This window comes from Parus major, chromosome 1A (genome assembly GCF_001522545.3).
Source record: "Parus major isolate Abel chromosome 1A, Parus_major1.1, whole genome shotgun sequence".
Classification (NCBI taxonomy): Eukaryota; Metazoa; Chordata; class Aves; order Passeriformes; family Paridae; genus Parus; species Parus major.
In genome coordinates this window covers 12,033,020-12,041,647 of record NC_031773.1, presented here as the reverse complement: position 1 = coordinate 12,041,647, position 8,628 = coordinate 12,033,020, and positions in this window count along the sequence as shown.

Below are 8,628 nucleotides of genomic sequence, written 5' to 3'. Positions count from 1 at the left end.
CGAGGGCAGGTGGCGGCGGAGGGAGAGGGGGCCGCCCGCGCCCCTTCCCCGGGCGAGCCCCGTGTGCGGCTCTCCTCAGCCCACGGGCACCTCTCCCGGCCGGGGCAGCGCCTGCCGAGCGGACCCGCTCCCGACGCCTCTCGTGCAGCGCTTCCTGGGAGACGTGCTCAGGCAGCGGGTTCTAAAGTTTAGAACGTGTGTGTGGTGTTCCCGTCCCCGCACAAAACATCATCACCGCCTCTCCAGCCGGGAGCGGCGCCTCTGGCTCCCCTGCGGCGGGGGAGCGGCGGTGCCTGCCGTGGCGCGGGGGAGCCGGAGGCGCTCGTCTCCCGGCTGAAGGAACCCTCCGGGAGCCAAAGCCTGGAGATCGGGGCAGTCAGGAATCACCAGCAGCGTCTCCTCGCCTCGGGAGCGGGATGGCGGCCGAGGAGGAGAGCGCTGTGTGAGCGTAGCCGTGGGGACGCGGTTGCGACTCTCGGCGCGGGGCTGAGGCTGCCAGGAGAGGAGCCGCTCCGCTCCAGCCGAGCGCCTTCTGCCTGGCACTCGGTGCTCTGAGCGCGCTGGCATGCAGCAGCGATTAGAATACATTAACGAGCAATTAGCATCTGGTAATAATCATTCCTGTGCCAGTGACACTTGGATTTGCGGTCCCCGAGCCGTGCGCTGAGCCGGAGCTCGCAGCAGCGAGCGGCGGGAGGCTCAGCAGAGCCAGCGGTCCGGTCCGGCTGAGCGCGGTGCCGGCAGGGGCCGCGCTCACTTAAATACTGGCGCTCCGCGGCGCGGCAGGAGGGAGGGAGGGAGACTCCCGTGGAAATGATTCATGGCATTCCTTAAATTTTCAACTGTTTCAAGCAAAGTTTTGTTTCTGCCCCGCGACTGTCACTAACCAAGCGCAGCCAGCAAGCAGTGGAGCGGCAACACTTCCCAAAGGCCTTCCCAAGTTTCCCGCAGAGGAGTTTAGGAAGGGGCAGCCTGAGCCGGCAGTTTCCGCAGCGCTCGTGTCGGGGACAGTCAGAGCTTGAGGGCCCGAAGGGTGTGAGCACAAAGGGAGCCGTGTCCGGGCAGTCAGGCCGTGGGAGCACTGGCCTTGGCACACACGGCACGGCTATGCTTAGACACACGGGCAGCATGGGCAGGGTGGACCCCAAATACCCACACTTGCCTCGCTTTCTTAGGTAGGCGGGTCCAAATGTGAAAAGTACTGCTAAAATTCCTGGAGATTCGGTTCACACCGAGTGCGCTTTGCCGAGGGCTGCTGGAGGTGCCCGGGTGTGCTCTGCTGCCTCGTCGTGCTCCTGCTGCAGCTGCTGTGCGTGACCGGACTGCTCATACGCTGCCTTCAGAGAAGAGCTGAACTTGTTCCAGCCTCGAGCACCAGGAGGAGTGATGGTTCTTCGGTGTTCGCTCCTGTTTTCCTCAGGCTGAGGCTTGCCAGCCCCCAGGGCTCGGTGCAGGATGCCTCTCTTCACTGTCCTCTAAGTGGCCGTGGAGGACAGTGGAGGTGCAGACAATACGAGCCAGATACAGAAGGCAGGAGGAAGCCTGAAGTGGCCCAAGACAATTCAGGAATGGACGTCAGAGGGAACTCTGGGAAGGATGTTCTGTGAGATAAAAAAAAATAAAATAAAAAAAGGAGGTAATGGGGAAGGGATCTGTGCCAAATGGGAGGTTCAGTGCTAGTGGGCCTGTAAATGTGCACATGTACAATAAAGACAAACCTAAGAATTGGTATGGCAGGAAGAAGAGATTTGGACCTGGGAAGGAGTCAAGAGAGCAGAAATGAGTTGCTCGTAGAAGAAATGGGCCAACAGAGCTGATGAGGACAAAGTACTGAGTTTGGAGAAGAAGCTGGGGAACAAGAGTCAGGCTAGGGTAAGTAAATATGGGAACCAGTCTGGACAAGAAAAGAAGCAGGGGAAGAAATTAGGATTCTGCTGAAAAGCTGAGTAAAAGACTGGAAAAAAAGCCTAGCAGTGATTGGTTTGGCTGTCCTAGGATGTCCTCTCTTGTCTCCAGCACCAAATGGACACATATTTCACATGGGCTTTAGGTGATACCGGTGAGTCCTTTAGTTTAATACATTGGAAAGGGGGAAGTGGTGCAAGATGTCTGGTTTTGGGGCTGCCTGAATCTCTCTGGTTGTGTCCCTCTCTAGAGCATTGAATCCTCTAGTCTCACATTTTGGTATCAGAATTTCTTCAGAATACCTGAAGGCAGGCTTAGGAGGTATTTCCACGGTTCTTACTACAATTATATGTGTGCTTCATAGCGTTAGAAAATAGAATGTCTCTATGAGATACAAGGTTGGCATATTCTGGACAGAATAGTTAAAAGGAAGCTGGGACCTTATTTCTCAGAGCAGACTTTGCATGGATTTTGGTTTCAGCAGTTCTGAAAATGAGGCCTCAGAAGGAGCCATACCGAGGTGCTGCTCATCTATGAAAGGTGTTAAGCATTGTACCTGGCTTCACAAAAGAACTTTGTGGCAGAAGCAGGGATAGTACCCAACTCTTCTGGACAGCTTTCATCACCTTAATGCTCAGAAGATTATCCTTTTTCTCCAACAATATTGTACCCACATGACTTTTCTCCTTGAAAATTAACTGGGTCCCAGCCCTGGGGCTACCATCTAGTCTCATCTAAAAAAGTCTGACTTTTGAGCCAGGATTTTCACAAAAAGCTTCTTCAACAGGTGAAACAAGATTCTCATCATCCTGATCTTTCTGGACAGCAGCTGCTGTCTCCTGCACCTGATAAGGCAGGATCCTGTTTACCAATTAGCATGTGAGCGTGCAATGCAGAACAAAGGGATGTAAATCAAGTGGCACAGACAGCTCTTTTTTTGGCACATCCTCTTCAGTACTCGATTTTCTCACCATAATATTGCTCTTAAAACATTTTCATGTGCATGTGTGGTTAAAAATAGGTGAGTTAAAAATGAATTTATACAATCTTTTAAAGTATAATTGTGCCCCAAATTTGCCTGGTGCACACCACTGATCATTTTATCTGACAATGGATGTGCTCATTTTTTGTTTGTATAGATTATTACACAAACCACAAAAGCTTATAATAAAAATTATTTAGTTAATATCTCTAATCCCAACATTTGTCTTTGGAACATGTCAGTTACTTGCACCAGTGGAACTGTGGTGGAGAACTACTTGAATATTTTGTTTGGAGCACCATGGAGAGAAGCTGTATGTTGTGCCAGGAAACCCTTGGACATGGTGGGTAAGAAGAACAGATGCATTCATTTTCTGGGCCATGGGTAATGTCTGGCAAGAAATGCACATCTGGGAATTCATTGATATTCACATGGTGGGAAACAAAGGGAAAAACAGAAGAGGAAGGAGTGAATGCATGGTTGGGGAAGAGTTATCAAGAGATGAATTACAAAATTCTGTGAGGTGAGAACAGGGTGGTAGGAAGTTACACATCGATGAATCAATAGCAATAAAGTGTCAGATAATGAATGATAAGTTTTGGTAACAGTTGAGGTAACTGGGAAAAATTGTTGAGCACATGAGGATAGGCTCACACAGACATAGGCAAACTTCCATGACAGGGATGTCCCTGCTCAGACACATGACTGACTCTTGCCAACCCTTCTGAGAAGTGTCTCCCATCCATCCCTCTTAAAATGCAGCTCTGCCTCAGAAGTTTTTTCTCCTGGTGCATAGAGAGGTCTAGGCTGCCAGGAGTTATTTCCTATCTGTAGCTGCATCCAAGGGTTCATGAACTGTTCTACCCCTCAGGGACTTTCCTCCTATTTTCCCATGGTGTCACCCAGATCACCCACTGGCTACCATGTTCAACCAGTGCCAGTCAACACCTCAGGATTTCACTCTCACCACACTTAAATAGCTACATATAACTGTTACAATCTTCTAACAAAACAGATACAGATATGTACAAATAACAGACTTATTTAATTTGGGCTGGCCTAGATCCTGGGTCTTGAAGAGACAGAAGGCAAGTCATGGTAGACTTGAGGTTTCTCCGGCTTGTGTCCAAGGATATTCAGAGCTGAAGCTGAAAAATCAGAAGGTCTCTCTCTGCTCTCTGCTCTCCAGCATTCAGCATGAGCTGAAGCTGGGGCAATGCTAAAGCCCAAGCAGGACTTTTTGTGCCATTTCACTGATGGTTGAGGTAACCTATGCGTGTTTTGGGCTTGATTACAGCTTAACTGCTGGTAGACAGCATCTTAAGTCATGCATCAGTATGGATCGATTTTTCCCTTGTTCCAAGTTGTCTGGAGCTGGCTGCAAACTGTTGCTGGGGTGTTTGCTCAGGGCAGCAGCATGATGGCCTTTAAGCAGCCCCAGCAGCCCCACGGTGCAGCCTGGTGTATGTAGTCCTGTTGCTGTGGCAACCCACAGCCTCTCCAGTGGTCTATCACAAAGCATTAACTTTTACATTATGTCTTATTTTATTATAGTTTCTGCACATTTTGGCTTTCTTTCCCCTGGGACTCAGCTGCACTGGTGAAATGTTCCTTCTTAGGGAGTAGGAAATGGCATTTCTTTCTATTTCTGTAGTGTTAACAACTGTGGGAGAGGCACAGCAAAGGGCTGGCTAGAATTACTATTATTGATGTTGCTGAAACCATTCTTGCTATCACTGTTTCAGTCAGAAATGGTCCAATTCAGGTCTACTGTAAAAATTAGAGAGTAGCTTAGATTTACATAATTTCTCTTGAATTCAGTCCTACTGGTGGTGGTGATAGTGGAGAGGGAGTCCTGTAGGGCACCCATAAGGGCAGAGATGGGAAGCACAGCATGGCTGTTCTGAAGCCACATTCCCAGAAGGCTACAGGACCTGATATCCCAAAGCACTGGGGAATGGTCTGCAATCATCAGAAAAAAAAGCCACATGTTCCAAAGTCTACCCTGAATCAAGGTGCTTGGCTGCAAATGACAGAAGTCCACTTCAGTAGACAGAGAGGGGGAGAACAGTGGTCAGGCAAGGACCAGTGTCCTTCCTGAGAGGGAAAGAATGCCAGGAAGGTGAGAAGTACCTGGGTTGTATGTGCAACCACAGACTGAAAGGAAGGAAAAGTCCCACCAGCCTTGAAAAGAAAGAAAAGCTCTGTAGAGGGATATAGTAGGGTTTAGGGTTCCCAGTGATGGCAGATTGGACTTCATAACCCGGGGAAGGTTCACCTGCATAAAAGAGGGATGAGCAGTGGCTGTTGAAGGGGTGAGCAGGTGGGAGCACAGATGAAGCTGATGAAGTAAATACAGGGAAAGTGGGAACATAGTTGTTAAGGAGAAAGGAAGGAGAAACCTTAAGGCACCATGACACATAACTCTGCTAAGGCCTGCTTCAGCTTCCTTCCCTCAGCCTCTCTGACTTGGAGGAGTTGCAGAATGATTGAAACACACTGTCTAAAATAGAAAACTTTATGAACCAATTGGAAGCCAAAATTTCCAGTCCCTGCTCTCTGAGGAATGGCTCCTCTTGAGGCCCAGTAAGCTCTGTGACAATGCCAGGGGCATTCTGCACAGCCCAGTGCTGCACCTGGGGCTTCTCTGAGCGAGTCATGTCACTGCCAGCAGCAGCCACTCTGTGCAATGCTCTGCATCACTAGCATATCCTGCTTTTCAGTGCTGCTAATTAACCCAGACAGAGCTTTCAGGTGCCTTGCTGTGTTGTGCTGTTCAGAGACAGCACCGGAGACTCCCCCTGAAGTGACGGAATCTTGCTGCTCTTGCTGCGGCAGCTGTTTGCCAGAGGGTCAGAAGATTCAACACAAAAGGTGCTGTGAAATACCGTGCTGCAGGCTATATCCTGTACTTCTTCAAAGACAGCTGTGCAGCTAAGGCTGCTGTCTAGACATGTTTTTCATATAATAAAAGTTTAGTTAATGCATGTCTCCTAGACTGAAATTCACATGGAGAAGGAGTTATGTTTCTCTACACCAGTCTAAGGTAAGTACATAAACACATCTGCCAACAAGATGCATTTTAGGTTTCCTTTCCAGAGCCCCAAGCATCGCATAGGTAGCTAAAACTTCACTAACACAAACATTCAGTCATCTGTATAAGGATTATATGATGCTAAATATAAATTTGATGCTGCTCTCAAAAATTGTACCTGCCAGTGGTGAAGTTCCCTTCTTTGCCTTTAACAAGATAAAATTACTGCAGTCAGGATGTGACTTACAATGCTTGCAGGTAATTTTTTTTCACAGTGGAGAATGACTAAAATATTTTACCTCACACCAGATAAAAAAATATGTTTTAAATCGATTAAAATTCTAATTAATCAAATACATGTTACATTTATTTCCAAATATTTCGTCCCAAGAGGCTAAGCAACAGACCAGTGAGGGTGTATCAAGAGAACCTCCTGATCTCCAGTAAGTCAGAAGCTAGCCAGTTGCTTTACCCTAGTGACAAGCCAATTAGGATGCTGCACAGTGTTTCTGCTTGCTTCTAATTTTAGAACTATACAACGGGGAGGAAAAAGTAGGTGATATTAACTCCTCTGGCATTGATCTTCTAGAACCATAGTTCTCCTGCAATCTAATATATTTTCATGTAAAACAGGAAAATTACCACTCTTCTGTAATGCACTATGCAGACCTTTCTAACACACAGGGCCTGATCAATACTTGGATGGAGGAATCTGCAGGGGAAACTTGGGAGCTGCAGTGTGTGATTTTGATGCTGTGCAAGATGATATCCTAGCATAAAGTGAGCATTCACTCTGGCATTACACAACACAGCCCAACTGAGTCTGCTATTTGCAGGAGGATTTATGGTAAAATGTTTAAATGTACCTAAGTGACCTGCCAGTAAATCAGCATCTTGACCTGGAGCAGACTGGGGAATGTGATTAAATGCAGGAAGTGTGGAATTCCTCCTTTTGAGGGAATCTCTGTGGCATAATGCAGTACCATTCAGGGATATCGCAGCTACCTCAAGCAGTATGGTCACATTAGAAAGATGTTAATGTGATTAATTAGCCCTGATGACAAGCAGGTTATACTAACCTGGGCACAGCTTAAGTACTTAACTGCTTAAGTCTCCAGAGTGCTTGCAGCTCACTTAGGTTAATATAATCCAGTGACTTAATAAGCATATAACCTATTTCACTGTTCAAGCCATTAATAACAGAACTGACTAACACCAAACCTAAGGCAGTTCATGTAGAACTGCCAAAGATACACAAATACAATAGATCAGTGAGCTGCAAGTAGCTGCTCTTCTAAAGTGTTCCTTTCTGTTGGATCTTTATTTACCAATACCAGGATGGGACTGCTGGTAGGCTCTCCTTGAGCTTTTTATTCAGCACCAGCCTCATTGGTACAAGGTGAGACAGAAAAGATGTTGAAAGCTTGTGCCATTACAACTGCCAAATTCTCTGGGTTGCAATGCCTTAAAAAAGGATAATGTTAAAAGCTTACATGTGTTTGCTTAAGCCAATCATTAAAACTACATGTACACTTTGCTTCTAACAATGACTGTTTGTCATAACTTATAAACAATGGATAAAGCTTCATTATAAACTTATATTTTCCTATTATCTTGCTTGCCATTTTTTCTAAGGCCTATCTCTACAAAGCTCAAAATTGTTTCCTGTCCTTGCATGTCTGTATTCTTGTATTCTTCTATTCTGAGATCTGCTTTCACACAGTTTCTGAGAGTTTTCTACCTTTTCTATTTCTTACACCTTGCCACCTACCCATGCATTCACCTTCCAGAAGCTTCACCTAAAAACTTTTCTCATCTGGCTATGAAAATATTACTTAAGAGGGCATCAAAAGCCTTAAAGGAGGCAAGATAGAGGATACCTACATCTTTACTTTTATCTACATGTTATCCTGCAAAAGAACTGAACAAATCATACATTATTGTAAACTTTACAATACTGAATTGTAAATAATAATAAATAATAAATACATAATATATAATAATATAATAAATAAAAATAATAATTATAATTGTAAATAATATTGAATATTACAAGATTATTCCTCGATAAATCTGTATTTATCTCTGTACATCTCAGCCCTGTTTTGTCTTCCATATATCCATATTGTTTCCATATTACTCAAGGAATTAAAGCTTACCTATCTGTTATTTCTTCAGTTCTATGCTTCATGTTCATACTCCTCCATGACCCATTTCTAAATGCAGATGCTATATTTGTCTTTTATAATCTTCCTAATATTCTAAAACCTGTTGTCCCTTTTGTGTACTGTAATATTGTCTCAGGCTCTTATCTGTAAGATTTACAATTCCCTCAGTAATTTTTGCAGACTCCCCTAATAAGCAAACTCATCTACATGGTACCTCTTCTTACCCCGCACCTGGAATTTCACCTCTTCATAGTAAAGATAATGGCACTAATCATATGATCAAATGTAACACCCAGGAGGAAGAAAAAAAAATCCCACCAAATTTAAGTCCTTGTGTCACCTGTTATAAATTTTCCCTTTCCACTGAGAAATAGAATACTTCGTGTAGGCTTCTGGTCCTTCTCCTGATGCAAATGAACTTCTGGAATGCCTCCTTTTTTTTTTAGCCCCGAGCAGTTTTTTGAATAAGTATTTACCTCACATGTACTGCTGAAATTATAGTTGGCCCAAAAATGTCTCTGAAGTAGTTTTCATTTTAA